At 46.0% G+C, this 17,648-nt stretch overlaps 1 long non-coding RNA gene across 1 annotated transcript; it reads left to right on the top strand.

Moving 5' to 3' along the window:
- Positions 1-17,200, top strand: LOC116970245. Its single transcript, XR_004411081.1, has 3 exons — positions 1-58; positions 17,035-17,070; positions 17,164-17,200. It is a non-coding gene; the product is annotated as an uncharacterized LOC116970245 (long non-coding RNA).
- The last annotated feature ends 448 nt before the right edge of the window (positions 17,201-17,648 follow it).

Below are 17,648 nucleotides of genomic sequence, written 5' to 3'. Positions count from 1 at the left end.
CTCGGGCCAACCTGGTGTGCTGGGAAGTCCAGGTGAAGTGGGATATCCAGGAACAAGGGTGAGGTGCACGCTTATTTGGGAGCAAACTGAAAGCATTGTTGTTAAATTATATCCTGTGATTCCTTGTGCCAAGTTTCCACATATTTTACTTGGCTGCCTAATAATACTTGGAGTAAAAGAATGACAAAACTCTAAAGCCATATCAGATATCCACAAAATCCTGTTTCATAATGTAAAGACAAGATGTTCCAAGAAATTCATTTTGGCAGTACAGTACAGTATTATTTGTTATCCCTTATTTTAAGACTATGAAAGTGCTTTGAATTTTAGCGTGCAAACTTCAGAACTTCAGAACCAAATTTCAGAAGTGGAGTCCAATGCATATTTGTTACTATTTTTACATAATTTAGGGTTACAAAATAAAGATTTTTCTTTCTACTTTCAAAACTAGAAGACTGTGGGAGAGCAGTCATCTTGCTGAAAGCAAGAATCAACTTTAAAGGCTTTGAAATATCGGCAGGAAAAGGTGAAGAGTGTTTTTTCAGTGTTGCTGATTTGTGGGGATTGGACATTAGATTGAGGTAGGTGTTGATTGGCTCGGCTAGAGTTAGAGTATCAAATGAAAAGAAGGTTAAGGGCCACCCTCTTACGCAATCTTTTCTGAGACTGCCGGCACCCGTCATAGGTCGCCGAAAAAGTTCAACATGTTGAAAATTCAGTGGCGACCAGAAAGACGCTACAACTCTTTGGGTGACTAGGAGACTCTCACGAGCATACAGGCGACTCCTGGCGACCATACAGGTGACCGCTGGTGCCATGTCGTGGGGTGTCACCAGAGGGTTGCCTGTATGGTCGTGAGAGATCGCCAGAGGGTCGCCTGTATGGTCGTGAGAAATCTCCTAGTCACCCAAAGAGTCGTAGCATCTTTCTGAGTCGTAGACAGGTGCCGGCAGTCGCCGAAAAGGTCGCGTAAGTGGGACAGGCCCTTATGTGCAGCGGATCGGCCTGTTTGGAGTGGCCATGTTGAGGTGCAGCGCTGTGTTGAGGAAATGTACAACATGAGGCTTTGCCTCGAGAGGATTCAGTGAGAAGGGCTGAGGAGAGGAGGGCTGACCTGTCAAGCCCTGAGCAGAGCAGCAGCAAGCAGGAAGTGTAAAGAGGAGTTGTTGGATACACAATGGAGGCATGCAGGATCACGTGACGTGTTACGTTGGATGATATGGGAGCTGGTGGACTCCTTCATGGTTCCTGGCGACCACATCTGCACCATGTGTTGGCCGATTGAAGAACTCAGACTCAAAGTAGACCACCTGGAGTCTGAGCTTCAAATGTTGCAGCACATCAGGGACGGGGATAATTACCAGGATACTGTGTTTCTTGAGGCAGTTACGCCTGCTAGAGTAACTGCATCCATTGTGGTCCGTGGCCATGAGGAGGGTGTGACTGCTAGTGAGGCAGACAGGGGAATAGAGGTAAGGACAGTGTTAGAGGAACCTTGTGCTTGTCAGGCAGTTCTGAGATTCTTGCACCCTGTGCGGACGAGTGTGGGGGCTATAGTAAGGATGAGCAACCTGACAAACGCACCATGGTTCAGGGGGGGCATTCAAGGGGGGAGAGAGAAGAAAAGCATAGTTGTCATTGGGGATAGTAATGGGAATCAACATTATTCTCTGTCATGAGGATCGAGAGTCCCAAAGGCTGTGTTACCTGCCTGGTGCCCAGGTTTGGGACATCTCGCGTGACATGCAGAGGAACGGAGTGGGAGGGTAAAGATCCAGACGTTGTGGTCCATGTGGGCACCAATTATGTAGGTAAGCAAGGAAATAATTTTTGTTGAGGGAATTTGAGCTGCTATTGATTATATTGAAAGGCAAAATCAAAAAGGTAATAATCTCTGGATTGCTATCTGAGCAAATTGTCATAGGGTTGAGAAGATTAAAGAGTTGAACACATGGCTCAAAGATTGGTTTGGAAGAAGTGGATTTGTATTCATGGCACATTGGCACCAGTATTGGAGAAGGAGGGAGCTGTTCCGATGGGACAGACTCCACTTGAACCCGGCTGGGACAAGGGTCCTGGCAAATTGCATAACTAGAGCTGAAGATAGGGCTTTAAACAATCAGTGACATAAAAGTACGCCTGATGTACTTAAATTCTTCTGGAGGCTCTTGCGAATAGTTTTGGAGAAACAGGTCAAACCAAGGGTTTGTCGTAGAGCAGGGGGAATTCTCATTCCCAAGGTGAAAGAGTCTTCAAAGTTAAGTCAGTTTAGGCGTACATGTCTCCTAAATGTAGGAGGTAACATTTTCTTTAGTATCGTGGCAGAGAGGCTGGCAGGCTATTTAGAAAGGAACAGGTTAATAGTAAGATTAAACGAGAACTTACCAGTTTGAAGTTTGATCTTTATTTTATGAGGAGTTACGATGAGGGATTACGTGAAGACCCTGGTCGTTCGCATGCGCGTCAATCTTCAAAGCAGTGGTGTGAAATCACAGATAGCAGCAATTGAAGTAACATAGTAAGACCAGAGAAGACTAGAAGTACCAGATGACCTTTATGTGGGTTGGGAGTGGAGGGCACGTAATCCCTCATCGTAACTCCTCATAAAATAAAGATCAAACTTCAAACTGGTAAGTTCTCGTTTAATCTTACTATTTTACTTAGGAGTCACATGAGTGACTATGTGAAGATTTCAAAGCTATGTGATTTCATGCCGTGAGAAACGTGTCTACACTACCACAACTGCTTCATTGACAAATGAGGGAAACATTCATTATGCATACAGTCATGACATAGATTTAGAAACATGCTGATGCTGTTAAATGAAGTAATCATAATAGTCACACCTCTCGTCCGGATGGAAACTATAAATAGAACGTAAAATAGAGTTGACAAATACCCCTGGTCAGGCAACGGGTTATTATAAAATGTTTGGAAATTCGTTCATTTGACCATGCTGCAGCCGTTAGGATGTGGTCCAGTGGAACGTAAATAACCCTTGCTGCTGATGTTGTAGCAGCCCACTGGTGGAGTGAGATTGGAATAAATATCACCTGGAAATGGACTGAACAGATACATTCTTATAAAGTTTTTTGTAACTAACAAGCATTGCTAGTTCAGAGCCTCGAAGGCTCTTGGCCTTATGTTGTTGTATATGTGTGCCCTCACATAACCAAAGGTCCCTGGGTATGCCTTGAACTATTTTGAGACCTGACACCTCTTCTGCTCTGCTTAAGTAAATTATAAACATAAAATACTATACATATTATTTACAGATGTAATCATCCTGTCCCATCGCAATTATGTATCGACTGACCTGTTGCGCTAAACCAGCGCCAGGAGGATAACTACCTAATGATCCGGCCAAAGCTAAGGATGTAGCTGGAACCCCCTGGTGAAATAGTGTTAATACAATGTCAACATACCATACTGCATTGTACTTGTCCAGGGAGAACTTGTGTTAAAGATATTCTTTACAACCTCGATATCCGGGGTGAACCCAACAGAGTGGGTCTCGTTTGCTGCAGCAAATCTGATGGGAAGGCACGTTGGCACAGTTAATGACCCTATAACTCAATTATTGTCAAAAGACCATTTAAAATGAACTCCAAGATGTCAGTAATCTGTACCATTTTAAATGTAACATGAGCATTAAACAAACGCTTCCCATCTCCTGAAGAAGAAATGTACTGCTTTTTTGGTGCTATCCCAGCACTCTGTACACATACAAGGATAGGTGTGACAACCCAAGCCGGAGGGCAGTCTATTGAGAATCTGCAAAACATAAATTGATTTTATCATGCAACGGCTGATTTCCCAAGCCACAGGCTGAACCAGCAAAGTTACGTTTAGAATAACCATATAAGACATATCGGGAATATAGAACAAATCAGGAATCAAAGCTGCATAGGCCAATCACACAGTAGGAAACTTAAAGTGGGCTCTTGATGACTTTATTTGAAGACCCGACTAATGAAGCAAAATGGAGGAAGATATAAAAACCATACCTCCTCCTTTTGGCGAGAATGTATCTTTCGCCACTGTTATGCCACATATATTTGCAACCTGCGAATAAGCATGAAAACAACATATCTATATTTGGTGTTCCATTGAATCAGAATTTCATAAATACGATGTGATCATTCATCATTCTGTGTTGTCATTGATCTGTACTTGATGATACTCCAGTGGCAAATGAGATTATGTAACTATTATAGGATTCTTTTGCTTGATTGCACTCACGTGACTAACATATGCCATCATCATAGAGTATCAACCTGAAGTTGAGCATGCAGATATGCATATTCGCTCAATCACTCTTTAACCCACAAAATGCACGTAGGGTCTATAGATAGTTGATACCAATAACTGAAGAATTGGTAACTCATGCAAATCTCCTCCACCTCCAAACTAGAGATGACATTCGCAATTTCCCACGTTAGGGCCATTAGCATCATTTTGCAATATTAATGAAATATTTACTGACCAAACTACTGGAGCAATGCTGAATAATGTTTGTCCATCATTGTGACTTTGGTAGGTTCAGCTGGTAATAGTAAAGGTGTGTTAACAATGACCTACATGGCACTTTAGAGTTTGCCATTTAGCATGATGTCAGTTCTCCCACTTGCACAGCTGAATCACATATATTATATTGCCAATTAGTCTTAATGAATATAAGGCTGCTTTATAACAACAAGGCTGTTACAGGTTTCTATTGACTCCAATCTGTTGCCCAAGGTGGAGTCATAGGCCAATTAATAGCTGATGTCCAAGGCGCTGCTGGCGCGGGCTCTCCCATTGGCACAACTCTTGCTGTTGGAGTGTATCTAGATGGAGCCTCCTCTCCATTAGGAGCTCCATCCTGGCCAACCTACAAATTTTTACACATTACCGGTGGGGAACCCTCCCAGCACCAGGGCTGACCATTTTGGTCGATTTACCCCGTATCCTGGGGACCACTGTGGTCTGGGCACCGCATTGCTGCTGGATTTCCCCTCCCCGGGAACCCCAGCATCTGTATGCATTACCGGAGGGGAACCCTCCCGGCACCTGGGCTGACCATTCTGGTCAGTTTAACCCCATATCCTGGGGACCCTTGCGGTCTGGGAGCCGCATTGCTGCTGGATTTCCCCTCCCCGGGAACCCTAGCGTCTGGAAGTCACTGGCCGTCTTGTCAGTGACTGGGATCGCGAACTCGACATTCGCCAGCTACCCTCTTCCGTGGTCGGACCCGAGTTTCCCCACAGCCCATAGCTGGTTCCCTCGTCGGCCTTCGGGAAGCATCCAGCAGGAAACCTCTGTAAAAGAGGTTCCTGCAAGAAATCAAAAACAGGTAAGAAATACAAATTTACCTGAAGTTTAAACTTACCGCTGGCTGGAGCGACGTTCCTGCCAGTCCGGTGCTTCGCCATGTGAGCGTCGTAATGATGTGCATGCAAACAACCGGGGTCTTCATGTAGTCACTCACGTGACTCCGAAGTAAAATGGCTACCACAGTGCAGAAAGCAGGAATCCTGAGTTTTGTAGGTTGCTTAGAACACACTGTTATAATACGGCACCAGCTGAGTCTCACGTTGCGAGTTGACACAAGAGGTAACCCGAGTTAAAACTCGTGGTAATAACGTACGATTAACATACGGAACTCGTGGACGCAACTTAGAGACTCGTGTCGCTAATGGCAGGTACTCGTGTAACTTGTCGACTCTTGCAAAAAATCAAACATGTTTGAAATTTTCCACGAGTCAATTTTACTCTTGTGGTTAAGAATTGAAACATTTTAACTCGTTGTAATAACATAGTGGCCCGTGCATTTACCTTAGTGTATCGTGAGTCTACCGTGCGAACTCTTTAACTCAGCGGGCAGGCAGCAGCAGATTGTGGCTCCCTTCAGTTTCCCAGCGACAATCACCTGCCAGAACACGAGAGAGATAATGCACTGTTGTAGGTCTCCTTTGCACGTCGGTGTTTCTGTCTTTCTCCACTCATTGTTGGCCCTATCTGTTACCACCCCCACCTACACCCCTCTGCTTCCCGGCCATGTGTGTGACCCCTTCCCTTCCCTCCCCTCTCCAGCTCCCCGCCCATTGCACCGGTGCGGGGGCTTTGCACTGTCTTCACGTCGGCGATGCCAACAGGTCCGTGCCAGTTTCCCAGGGGGTCGGGACGGGAGTGGAGTTGGGAGGGAAAGGTGGTGGTGGGTGGGTTAGGTGAGCAGGAGAGTGGGGTTGTTTGCAGTTGGCCATCGGGAATGATCCCAGCCTAACCCAAGAGCCATGTCACCCCAGACAAATTAATGATGCCCCCCCCCACCCCCAACCTCTCTCCACCTCAACTCACGCCTGGGCACCAAAGCAACTCAGGAGGTGAACCCTGAGCTCCGTCTCACAGCAATCTGATGTGCACATCCGTCCACATTCAAAGATTTAATCTCCCGTCTCCCCGCAGTGTGTAGACATGGCAATAAATTCAATTAAAACATATCAAACCTGTGTGTTTCAAACAAATCATAAGTATAACTGCTCTGGCACTGGATGGCGCGCATTTTCCCTTTGTAGGTCACATCAATAGATGCGGCCGTGCTGAATTCTATCTTTAAAACAAAGCCACAGGATGGAAAGGTCTTCTTTAACACTGTTGCTTATTAAAACATCACACTGTTGCTTATTAAAACAAACCTTCAATCAGGATTGGCTCAAGAGTAACTCGGGAGACGAACTTGGAACATCGCAGAAATGACAAGTAAACGGCAAACTTGTCATACCCGTGGGAACTCGGTTAAACTCTTGATCGTACACTTGCAATCTCGTACACAACCATGAGTCTTTCACTCGGGGTACCTCTTGTGTCAACTCACAACGTGAGACTCAGCTTTAAGACAGCCAAGCTCAAGAGAAGAGATCTGCATGTAATGTTTTTGGACTTGGCAAATACTTTTGGACCACACAGTCTTATTTGGAATACTTTTGATATTTTTAGAGTTCCAGGATTGATAGTAAATTTAGTGAAATAATATTTCCAAGATGTCTGAATGTACAGTAGAATTCACAACGGCATGGCAGAGACTAGAGGCAGGTATTATGGCAAGGTGTACTATTTACCTGTTAGCTTTAACAATGGTGATGGATGTAGTGATTAGAACATCATGGTGGGTCATCAGTGGGGAGAGACAGCAGGTTAGGCTGCACCTCCCTCCAGTAATGGCCGACATGGCTGATATGACCTTGGTGACTACAACAGTAGTTTGAACAAGAAGGTTATAAATGATAATCTTAAATGGACTAGATTGAAGATGAAGCCGAGTAAGTCACTGAATATTTATTTGGCTAGAGGGAAGGAAATGGAGAAAAGGTTCTATGTAGATGAGGATGAAATCCCATCTATAATGGAGAAGCCAATAAAGCTCAGGCATGTGGTATAACAGGAAGTTGGATGACACTGAACAGGTACAGTAACTTAGAAGAGATGTTATTGATTGATTAGAAAGGATAGAGGTCAGGGCTTCGAAGGAAGTTGAAGTTGTGGTGTTTACAGTTTAGGTTATTCTCTAGGTTGATATGACCATTAGAAAGCAAAGAGTGGCAATAAAGGGGACTTTTTCTGGTTGGTGCCAGTGACTAATAGTGTTACGCAGGGGTCAGTGCTGGGGTCGCTACTCATCACGTCGTATATCAATGATTTGTATGAGGGAATTGTAGGCTTTGTGGTCCAGTTTGCAGATGATACGAAGATAGATGTAGGGGCAGGGAGTGTTGAGAAAGCAGGAACTCTGCAGAAGGACTTTGACAGTTTGGGAGAGTGGACAGAGAAGTGGTAGATGGAATGCAGTATAGCAAAGCGTGGAGTCATGCATTATGGTAGTAGGAATAAAGGCATAGACTCTTTTCTTAATGGGGAGATAATTCAGAAATCAGAGGGACGTGGGAGTGCTGGAGCAGAATTCCCAAAGAGTTCATTTGCAAGTCGAATCGGTAGTAAGGAAGGCGAATGCAAAGCTAGCACTTATTTCAAGAGTAGACAAAAATGCTGGAGAAACTCAGCGGGTGAGACAGCATCTATGGAGCGAAGTAAATAGGCAATGTTTCGGGCCGAAACCCTTCTTCTGTTTGCCTATTTCCTTCGCTCCATAGATGCTGCCTCATCTGCTGAGTTTCTCCAGCATTTTTGTCTACCTTCGATTTTCCAGCATCTGCAGTTCCTTCCTAAACATTTATATCAAGAGGGCTAGACTACAAATACAGGGATGTAATGCTGAGGTTTTAAGGCACTGGTCAGACCACATTTGGAGTATTGTGAGCAGTTTTGGGCACAATATCTGAGGAAGGATATGCTGGTGTTGGAGAGTGTCCAGAAGAGGTTTACGAGAATGATCCAGGGAATGATTGGATTAACATATGATGAGTGTTTGACAGCACTGGGCCTGTAGTCGCTGGAGTTTAGAAGGATGCAGAGGGACCTCGATGAAACCTACCAAATAGTGAAACACCTGGATAGAATGAATATGGAAAGGATGTTTCCACTGGCGGGAGGGGTGGGAGATTGCAACCTTCACGTGGTTTGACGAATGCAATCAACCTAGTGTGCACAATCAAATAAGATCAAACAGAACAAGTTGTCCTACAACTTTAGGCTGTGCACGCCATACGCAAGAAGAAGAAGAAGACTAGTGTGTGAATCTAGGACCAGAGGTCATAGCCTTAGAATAAAAGTATCGAAGACGCACCCCCAATTTAAGTTGATAAATTTTGAAAAAAGACTGGCGGGACAGGATCAAGGGTTTGGTTTAGTCCAGGGGTCGGCAACATCGCCTGCGTGCCCTGGGACTGGCTGTAGCGCCCAGGTCGCCTGCGAGTCCCAGGACTGGCTGCAGTTCCACGATCCTTCACGTCCCTGGGACTGGCTGCAGTTCCCAGATCCCTCACGTCCCCGGGACTAGCTGTAGCGCCCAGGTCGCCTGCCCCGGGACTAGTAGAGAGAGAGAGAGAGAGCGCGGGGGAGAGCGAGCCCGGGACGGAGTAGCCAGCCTTCCGCCCAGTAACTACCCGCCAACCACCATCTCCACCGGTAGCACCTGTGCCAAAGGACACCATGACTGGCTGGCGGGCAGGCCGGCAAAAGGTGCTGAGGTGGCGGCCGCTTCCACAGTCCAGTCCCGTCGGTCGCTCGCAGCCACCCGAGCTACTTCCCTCCCTGGACACAATGCGGTGGCTCCGTGCCCAGAGCGCCGGGGCAGCGGTGAGTGAGTTGCTGGCATGATCCCCGACCCCCTCCTTCTCAATGCTCCTGCCCGCCCCGCAACTTTATGCCTGGCAGCCCAGCCAATTTGTGTAGCCCAGGCCGTGCTGACCCAGGCCAGACTCCCCACACGCTGTGAAAGGAACTCCCCCCCCCCCCCCAGCGGTGCTGTCCTTTTACAGCCACTTCCCACTTTACAGCCGCTTCCCATCAGCTGCCAGCAATGAGGGATAGACTTGGCTATCCCTCAGTACAGCAACATCTTTCTTGATGTTGCTGTACTGAGGGATAGCCAAGTCTATCTTTCTTGGATAACAACCTAACATTTGGCCTGCAAGATGCAGGTAAATTTCGGTGCCCTATTTTTGGGTAAAAAATAGCGTCATCATTGCAGGAAAATATGGTATGTACCTTGAGAAAGGTGACGAAGAGTAATCTATTTAGTCAGAAGGTGGTGAATCTGTGGACTTCGTTGCCAAAGAAGATTGTGGAGGCCAAATCAATGGATATTTTCAAGGCGGGGATTGACAGATTATTGATTAGTATGGATGTCAGGGGATATGGGTAGAAGGCAGGAGATTAGGGTTGAGGGAGATAGATCAGCCATAATTGATTGGCAGAGTAGACTTGATGGGCCAAAATGGCATAATTTTCCTCCTTTCACATGAAAAGTGGCCAAAGTCCAAACCCAGTATCTGTGCTTTATTAAGTTGGTTTAAACATGCTTTTGGATAATTTTATATACTGTAGTTATTCTTTCAATAATCTTATTTTACTGAACCCTTAAGTCAAGGGAAAGTCTACTGGACCAAGAAATATGTTGTATTTAGAAATCATTTGTTAAAATCTTTGCTGGTTATGCCTGTTTTACTGTGTGGTACAATCAGCCGCATCAGAAAAGCCGACACTCTGTAGATGAGCTAGATCTTATTAAATAAGAACAGTAAGAACTTTGGAAGTGGCGGCACTGTTGAACGGCTGCATCTCGCCTGCAGTCCGTCTGTTTTTACTTTTTTGTTGTTGTTTTTTGTCTTGTTTAGTTAAATTTTTGGTTATTAGGTTGTGTTATGTGTGGGGTGGGGGGGGGCTGAAACATGGTTTTCTGTCTCTCCCTTTGGGGGAATGCGACTCTTTCTGTCGTATCCCCCCCTTCTCTGCCTCCGTCTGCGCTGAGGCCTAATGGCGGAGCTGGCAGCCTCCAACCTGCGACCGACCTCGAGGCTCCGGAGGCAGAGCCAGCCAGGACTCACCAACGCGAGGCTGGCCGTCTTCGAGCTGTGGCGGCGTTCGGGCGCTCCAGCGGCACGACTCGGGGCTAGGACGGCGCTCCGGTGAGGGTGGCCCGGCGTGGAACTGAGACGTTCCGGGGGCAGCGGCACGACTCGGGGCTAGGACGGCGCTCCGGTGAGGGCGGCCCAGCGCGGGACTGAGAAGCTCCGGTGGCAGCGGCACGACTCGGGGCTGGGACGGTGCTCCGTTTGCGGCGGCGGCGTTCTGGCAGCGGCGACCTGAATCCGGGGCTCGGCTGCGGGCCAGTGGACGACATCGTCGGGAGCTCGCGGGTCACAGGCTGGTGCCTGTTTTCCGGAGCTCCCGCGGCAACAGCTGCATCCGCTGTACTGGAGGGCGGCAGCTTCGACCACCCCGGGCCGCGGAGCTTGAACCGGCCCGTTCGCGGAGCTCGGTGAGCCGCAGGACTGGCTTACCATCGCCCGGTGGGGTATCGCCTCAGAGAAGAGGAGGGAAGAGACAGCAACCCTAAGATTTTTGCCTCCATCACAGTGAGGAGGTGCCTGGTGAACTCACTGTGGTGGATGTTACTTTGTGTTTATTGTGTGTTTTGTTGTTTATTATTAGATGTATGGCTGCAAGCAATGACATTTCGTTCAGACTGAAAGGTCTGAATGACAAATAAAGGCTTGAAAGGCTTGTGCTGGCCAAGCTGAAAAATATCACAAACCCCCTGCTGGACCCTCTGCAGTTTGCATATTGGGCCAATAGATCTTTGGATGATGCAGTCAACCTGGGCCTGCACTTCATCCTCCAGCACCTAGACCGCCAGGGGACCTATGCAAGGATTTTGTTTGTTGATTTTAGCTCTGTATTCAACACCATTGTGCCAGAGCTACCACACTCCAAACTTCCCGAGTTGACTGTGCCTGAACCCTGCTGTCAGGAAGCAGCACGTGAGGCTGGGAAAGCACATCACAGACCCGCAAACCCCCAGCATAGGAGCACTGCAAGGTTGCATACTCTCCCCTCTCCTCTACTCACTCTACACCAATGACTGCACCTCCACTGACTCCTCTGTCAAGCTTCTCAAGTTTGCGGATGATACAACCCTGATTGGACTGATCCAGGATGGGGAGGAATCTGCCTACAGACAGGAAGTGACACAGCTGCCATCCTGGTGCCATTGCAACAACCTGGAGCTCAATGCCCTTAAGACAGTGGAATTGATTGTAGACTTTAGGAGAGCTCCCCCTCCCCTCATGTCACTCACCATCAACAACACCACAGTCACATCTGTGGAGTATTTTTAAGCTCCTGGAAACCATCATCTCCCAGGACCTTAAATGGGGGGCTACCATCGACTCCACAGTCAAAAATGCACATCAGAGGATGTACTTCCTGCGGCAGCTGAGGAAGCACAATCTGCCACAGGCAATGATGGTCCAATTCTACACGGTCATCATAGAGTCTATCCTCACCTTCTCTATCATGGTCTGGTTTAGCTCAGCCACCAAGCACGACACCTGGAGGCTGCAGCGAATTGTCTGATCAGCTGAGAAGGTTATTGGCTGTTACCTTCCCTCCATTGATGAACTGTACACTGCAAGGGCCAGGAAGTGAGTGGGTAAGATCATCTCTGACCCCTCTCAACCTGGCCCCAAACTCTTTGAATAATTTCCTTCTGGAAGGCGACTCCAGACTGTCAAAGCAGCCACAGCCAGACATAAAAACAGCTTTTTTTCATGAGTAGTAGCTCTACTCAATAAGCAAAAATCTGTAGCCTCCTTTTGCACTGGTATTTTATTTAATTCACATGTTTAAACTACAATAGAAAGATTAAACGAGAACTTACCGTTTGAAGTTTGATCTTTATTTTATGAGAAGTTGAAGAATTCTACGTGAAGAGCCCGCCAGCCCGCGTGTGCGTCAATCTTCAGAGCAACTGTATGAAACCACAGACCACTTGCATAAACTTAAACTATAGAAAGACTAATAACCCTCGACTTACCGAATGATCTTTATGAGATTCAGGGTTGGGAATGGAGGGCACGTAGTCCCTCACTTCAACTTCTCATAAAATAAAGATCAAACTTCAAACGGTAAGTTCTCGTTTAATCATTCTATTTTATATCGAAGTCACGTGAGTGACTACGTGAAGCCTTCGAAGCTCTGTGGTTTCATGCAGTAAACCAATCTGTGTGTGAAACACTTAAACAGATAAACCATAAATGGTAGAAAAGACATGGTTTATTAACAACATGATGCTAACTTACATACATGTCCCTTGCCCTTAATCGGACAACTGTCCCAAGATTCACCACTCTCTGCGTGAATTATTTTTTTCTCATCTCGGTTCTAAAGGATTTCCCCTCCATCCTTAAGCTGTGACTCCTTGTCCTGGACTTCCCCAACATCGGGAACAATCTTCTTGCATCTAGCCTGTCCAATCCCTTAAGAATTTTATAAGTTTCTATAAGATTCTATGAGTCTAGGCTTTAGAGTGTTCTTATAAAAAGAAACTTGCATAACGTTAGTCAACAGTGGGTGAATAACCAATCATTTATTGACCCACTTATAGTACTAGAGAGAAGGACAAAGCAGCACGAGCAGTGTCAATTGTGCTATAACATAATCGCTGCTCTGAGCCCAAATTGAAAGAACCACAAACCTCTGCTACTTCTGTTTAAAAGTAACTCACATGTGTCTTCTTCACAAACTTTCCATACAACCGTGCAAAGCTAGCTGCATGAAAAATAGGCTGAACTAGCCATCACTCATGACTTTGAGTAAGTAGGAGCTTCTTTCAGCCACCTTTTACAATGGACACCCTGAATGAGTAGGCTAAATTGGCACTATTAAAATTCATGTTGCCGCCTCGTCTTTAATATCGTAAGAGGCATCTACTGATAAAACCCCTGAGTCTTATCAGCTACAAAAGCATGTTGTCTATAAACTGAATGACACAATGCCCTTTTGATCTGAGTAGGGCAGAATTACCTTTGGAATCTTTGTAAATAGCCTAGGCCCGAAGCCTAAAATTTCCACCACTGGCTTGTTATTCAAAACACCAGATATATCTGTGCCTCTCGTGTATAGATATGGAAAAGTATGCATCTTCAAGATCGGTTGAGGCCCTAAATCCTCTGAATCAGCTAAATTGTTGAAAGACAATTATCCATCTTAAACTAGTTGACCAAACACATGATCAGACTAGCCAAATCCTAACCTGATTTGGCATGCTCCACTTTCCTTCAACCTTGAAAAAATATTAGAACTATACCCCTCTTGTTCTTGGGCAGACTACTCATCCTTTGTAAGATGTCTCTGTTTCCACTTAGATAACCATAGTTTCCTTTATTGACCATAAGGATGGAAATGTTTGATTTTTCTTGCGGTGGAGGAATAATCAACCTTAAAAATGAACCTTATAATCGGTTGTGATTTGTAAACTGGAAAATTTCCAGAGGTTATCTGTCCCCACCTGTTGGTCGAACTCCGACTTGAATATCGACAGCAGCTCTCATGTGACTAATGTAATAACATTCACATACTCAAACCACCTCCAGCTCATTGTTGCTTTGCTGTCCATGAGAAGATAGACGATGACTAAAGATGAGATCAAGGCAGTTTCTGAGAGAGCACTTGCTATAACATCCACCAAGAAGATCCTTGGCCTCAGACAGAAGACTAACAGTCAGCTGATCCTAGACTTTGCTCTGTCCCTTTGCACATACATCATGATCCGCTGGGGACAGTACTGAGTATGAAGAAAGCACAGCAACCATGGTGAGCGCTGAACCTGCCGATAAAAACCCTCTGGCTTTGATAGAAGAGTAATCCTGATGCTCCAACCAGCCTTTGTGGAGTGGTATCGTCTTACTCTTGAGAAATTTTAGCAAAAATTGGATAGGCCTCAAGCCTATAGCATCCTAGCCAAATTAGACTGCGTATAACACAGAAGACCCTCTACTGACCTTGTACAAGGTGAATCCTTCCCTGAGAAGTTTCAAAACCTTCTGGGGTTAAAGCCTTTCGACTTGGATTTTGCCTCAACTGATGGCATTAACCTACAACCTCCAGTGTCTGACTGAATCAGAACATACATCGGATCCTTATGCGACTAGAATTGAAGCGTAGCATCCGCTTGTGTGGGAATACGAGTTCCCTGTCAACTCCTCACAGTCAGAGTCACCCTCAGAGTGGAAAATATCAAAATGCAACTCTGAACCAGGAGTTGCTGCCGCAGTCCTCTGCCTGGAACAACCTATCTCTGTAACCAGAGAGCACAACACATTCTTTTCACCAAGGTGAGCCCGAAGGCCCTGGGCCTAACAAAAACCTCTGGCTAGGTCTGAATTGAGTAGGCCTGGTGTTCCAACCAGCCTCAGAGCAGCGCTTCCAGACGTTAGTTTATATATAGAGGTGATATGCCAAGATACTGGAGCCCTACCCACATAGGATGGTTCTACCACCCCGCAGCCACCTACAATTCTCCCTGCAAGTCTTAACCTTGCTAACATCAGTCCTCTCCAAAGAGATACATTGCAGGCTGCATGTTACTGGCACTGAATAAACGAGCAACTTTTTTGGGAATTACCTCAGGCCTTGTAGCATTTTGCGAAGGCAAATTAGTTCCAACTGTGTATTACATTGAAGTGCTAAACCATTTTCTGCACTATCGAGTGAAATGACATCAGTTAATAGTCTTTGAATACGCTGACATTTTAATTCTTGCCCACCTATCACCACTGAGATATCCCAAATGGTTATCTTTTGGAACATCCAAAGTCCGACAGTTCATGTGGACTGGTATATTTCCCAGCCGTATCCAACACATACCTTCTTAGCTGATGAGGAGTTAAATCACTGATGCTAGATCTCCTCCAGTGGATCTCCTATCCCCGAAGGGATGGCAAATGTGACAAGAGCCAGAACTATGATTAAACTGCAGCAAATCCCCCATAAGTTCAAGGGATTCGAATTCCTTGACGACATCCCCATAGTCAGAGTTACATATGTAATAATCTCCAGTACTCCCCTCTACTAAGTGTCTCCTGAGCCAGGAGCTGAATTCTATTATATACGCACTGGGAAGATCATGCCTGCTAATGACTCTGAGTCCGGGCTTGCTCCCTTCTGGAGCCTTAACGGAGTCTAGAGGGGAGAAATATAACACAATCCTGAGCCAGGCGTTGCTTCCTGCAGATCTAGCTGGCTCCCTTTTTGAGCCTCAACCAGTCGCCTGCTCCCTTGGAGCCCCAAAGCTGCTCCCTGTCTGAGCCTCAATGGCGGTGGCCACCAGCCGTGCCATCAGACTATTGAATCCCGCCGCCTGCTCCCGCTCGGAGCCTTAATGGCGATAGCTGCATCGGCCGAACCATCAGCCTATTGAATGAGGCTGCCTGCTCCTTTTTCAGAGTCTCCACGCTGGTAGCTGCATCGGCCCAGCCGTCAACCGATTAACTTCCAGCTGCTAGCTCCTTTACAGAGCCTCCATGGCGGTAACTGTCCCGGCTGAGCTGTCAGCCACTTAATTTCAGCCGCCAGTTCCTACGGAGCCTCCATGGCGGTTGCTTTACCGGCCGAGCCGTCAACCGAAAAATTCAAACCGCCTGCTCCTTACGGAGCCTCCATGGCGGCAGCTGCACAGGCTGTACCAGCTCATCTGGGCCCACTGCCCCTATTTTCGGAGCAGCGGCCGTTCCTGAAACAAAAATCTCTTACCTGCCGGAGCAGTTTCAAACTGCCCCGATTCTCGAGCGATGCGTCAATGTATTGACACGCCTGCAGGCTGGCGGGATCTTCATGTAGTTACTCACGTGAGTTCGATATAAAATGTTTTATTATTAATGTTTTATGTGTCATTCCTGTCACTGTAAGTCATGTTGTCATTTGCGGGCAGAGCACCAAGGCAAATTCCTTGTATGTGAATACTTGGCCAATAAACTAATTTATTCAAATTACTGGATAGTTGTAGAAACATATCTTATTCCAGAACCAGGGGTCACAGTTTAAGAATAAGGGGTAGGCCATTTAGGGCTGAGATGAATAAAACCCATTTTCAACCAGAGAGTTGTGAATCTGTGGAATTCTCTCCCACCGAAGGCAGTGGAGGCCAATTCACTGGATGTTTTCAAGAGAGTTGGATATAGCACTTAGGGTTAATGGAATCAAGAGATATGGGGAAAAAGCAGGAATGGGGTACTCATTTTGGATGATCAACGGTGATCATATTGAATGGCGGTGCTGGCTCGAAGGGCCGAATGGCCTACCTCTGCACCTATCTTCTATATTCACTCATGTATTTGAAGGAAGTCTGACCTACATGTGACTCCAGATCTATTGCAATATAGCTGATGTCTAATTTCTCTGAGTTCAGGGATAAATCTTAGAGATAAATTACTCAAACAATAATATTATTAAGTAGGCCAGACCCCTATTCTGCTCTCTTGAGGAACAAATTTCCCATTGGATTTTAAAATAATAATCCTTCATCTCCACAATGTTAACACCTTCGTACATTACATGAAACCTCTAAAGGTTGTTTTTGTTTTCTTGCTGTTTCAGGGCCTCAAAGGGCCAAAGGGGCCGGCATCCTTGCAAGTAAGTCACTTTTGTACACACTGTGGACTGCAAGTTCTTCCCAAAATTTGATGCTGTCCTTCAGATCTTGAACTTTCCATGTTTCTATTGCAGCCATGTGAACTCCTGTCATACATTCGTAATCATTGCCGTAAGTAGCCTAGTTCTTCACTACATCACAATGTTTTTAAAGCAGCTGTTTATTTTAATTAATTCTCATGCGAAGACTTTAAAAAGATAAAATTTGATATTTACTGGGGATAACTTCATTATGTTTGTAAAGTTTTAAAGACATTGTGGGAAACAACTCATCATCCTCTCAGGTCACCACTCGCCCACATTTACGTCTTGTTTCGGTGGATTTTGAACGCTGAACCAAATGCAATCTGAAACAACAGAAGAAAGATCCTCTAGACCAATGATTTCCAACCTGGGGCCACATGGCAAATTTCAGGGGGGGCCACAGAAATGTTTTGGGATTTAGGGGGCCACAGGTTCAATGAAGGGGGCCACAGAGCTACCACAGAGCTGTTGCCCCCTAAATTTCAGTTCTAATAAATTTAAATCTATGTCGTTGAAATATTTTTGATGTTTGTGGA

This window comes from Amblyraja radiata, chromosome 2, assembly GCF_010909765.2.
Source record: "Amblyraja radiata isolate CabotCenter1 chromosome 2, sAmbRad1.1.pri, whole genome shotgun sequence".
NCBI classification, from domain to species: Eukaryota; Metazoa; Chordata; class Chondrichthyes; order Rajiformes; family Rajidae; genus Amblyraja; species Amblyraja radiata.
The sequence above is the reverse complement of the archived record's forward strand: the minus strand, read 5'-3'. Positions and strand labels throughout refer to the sequence as shown.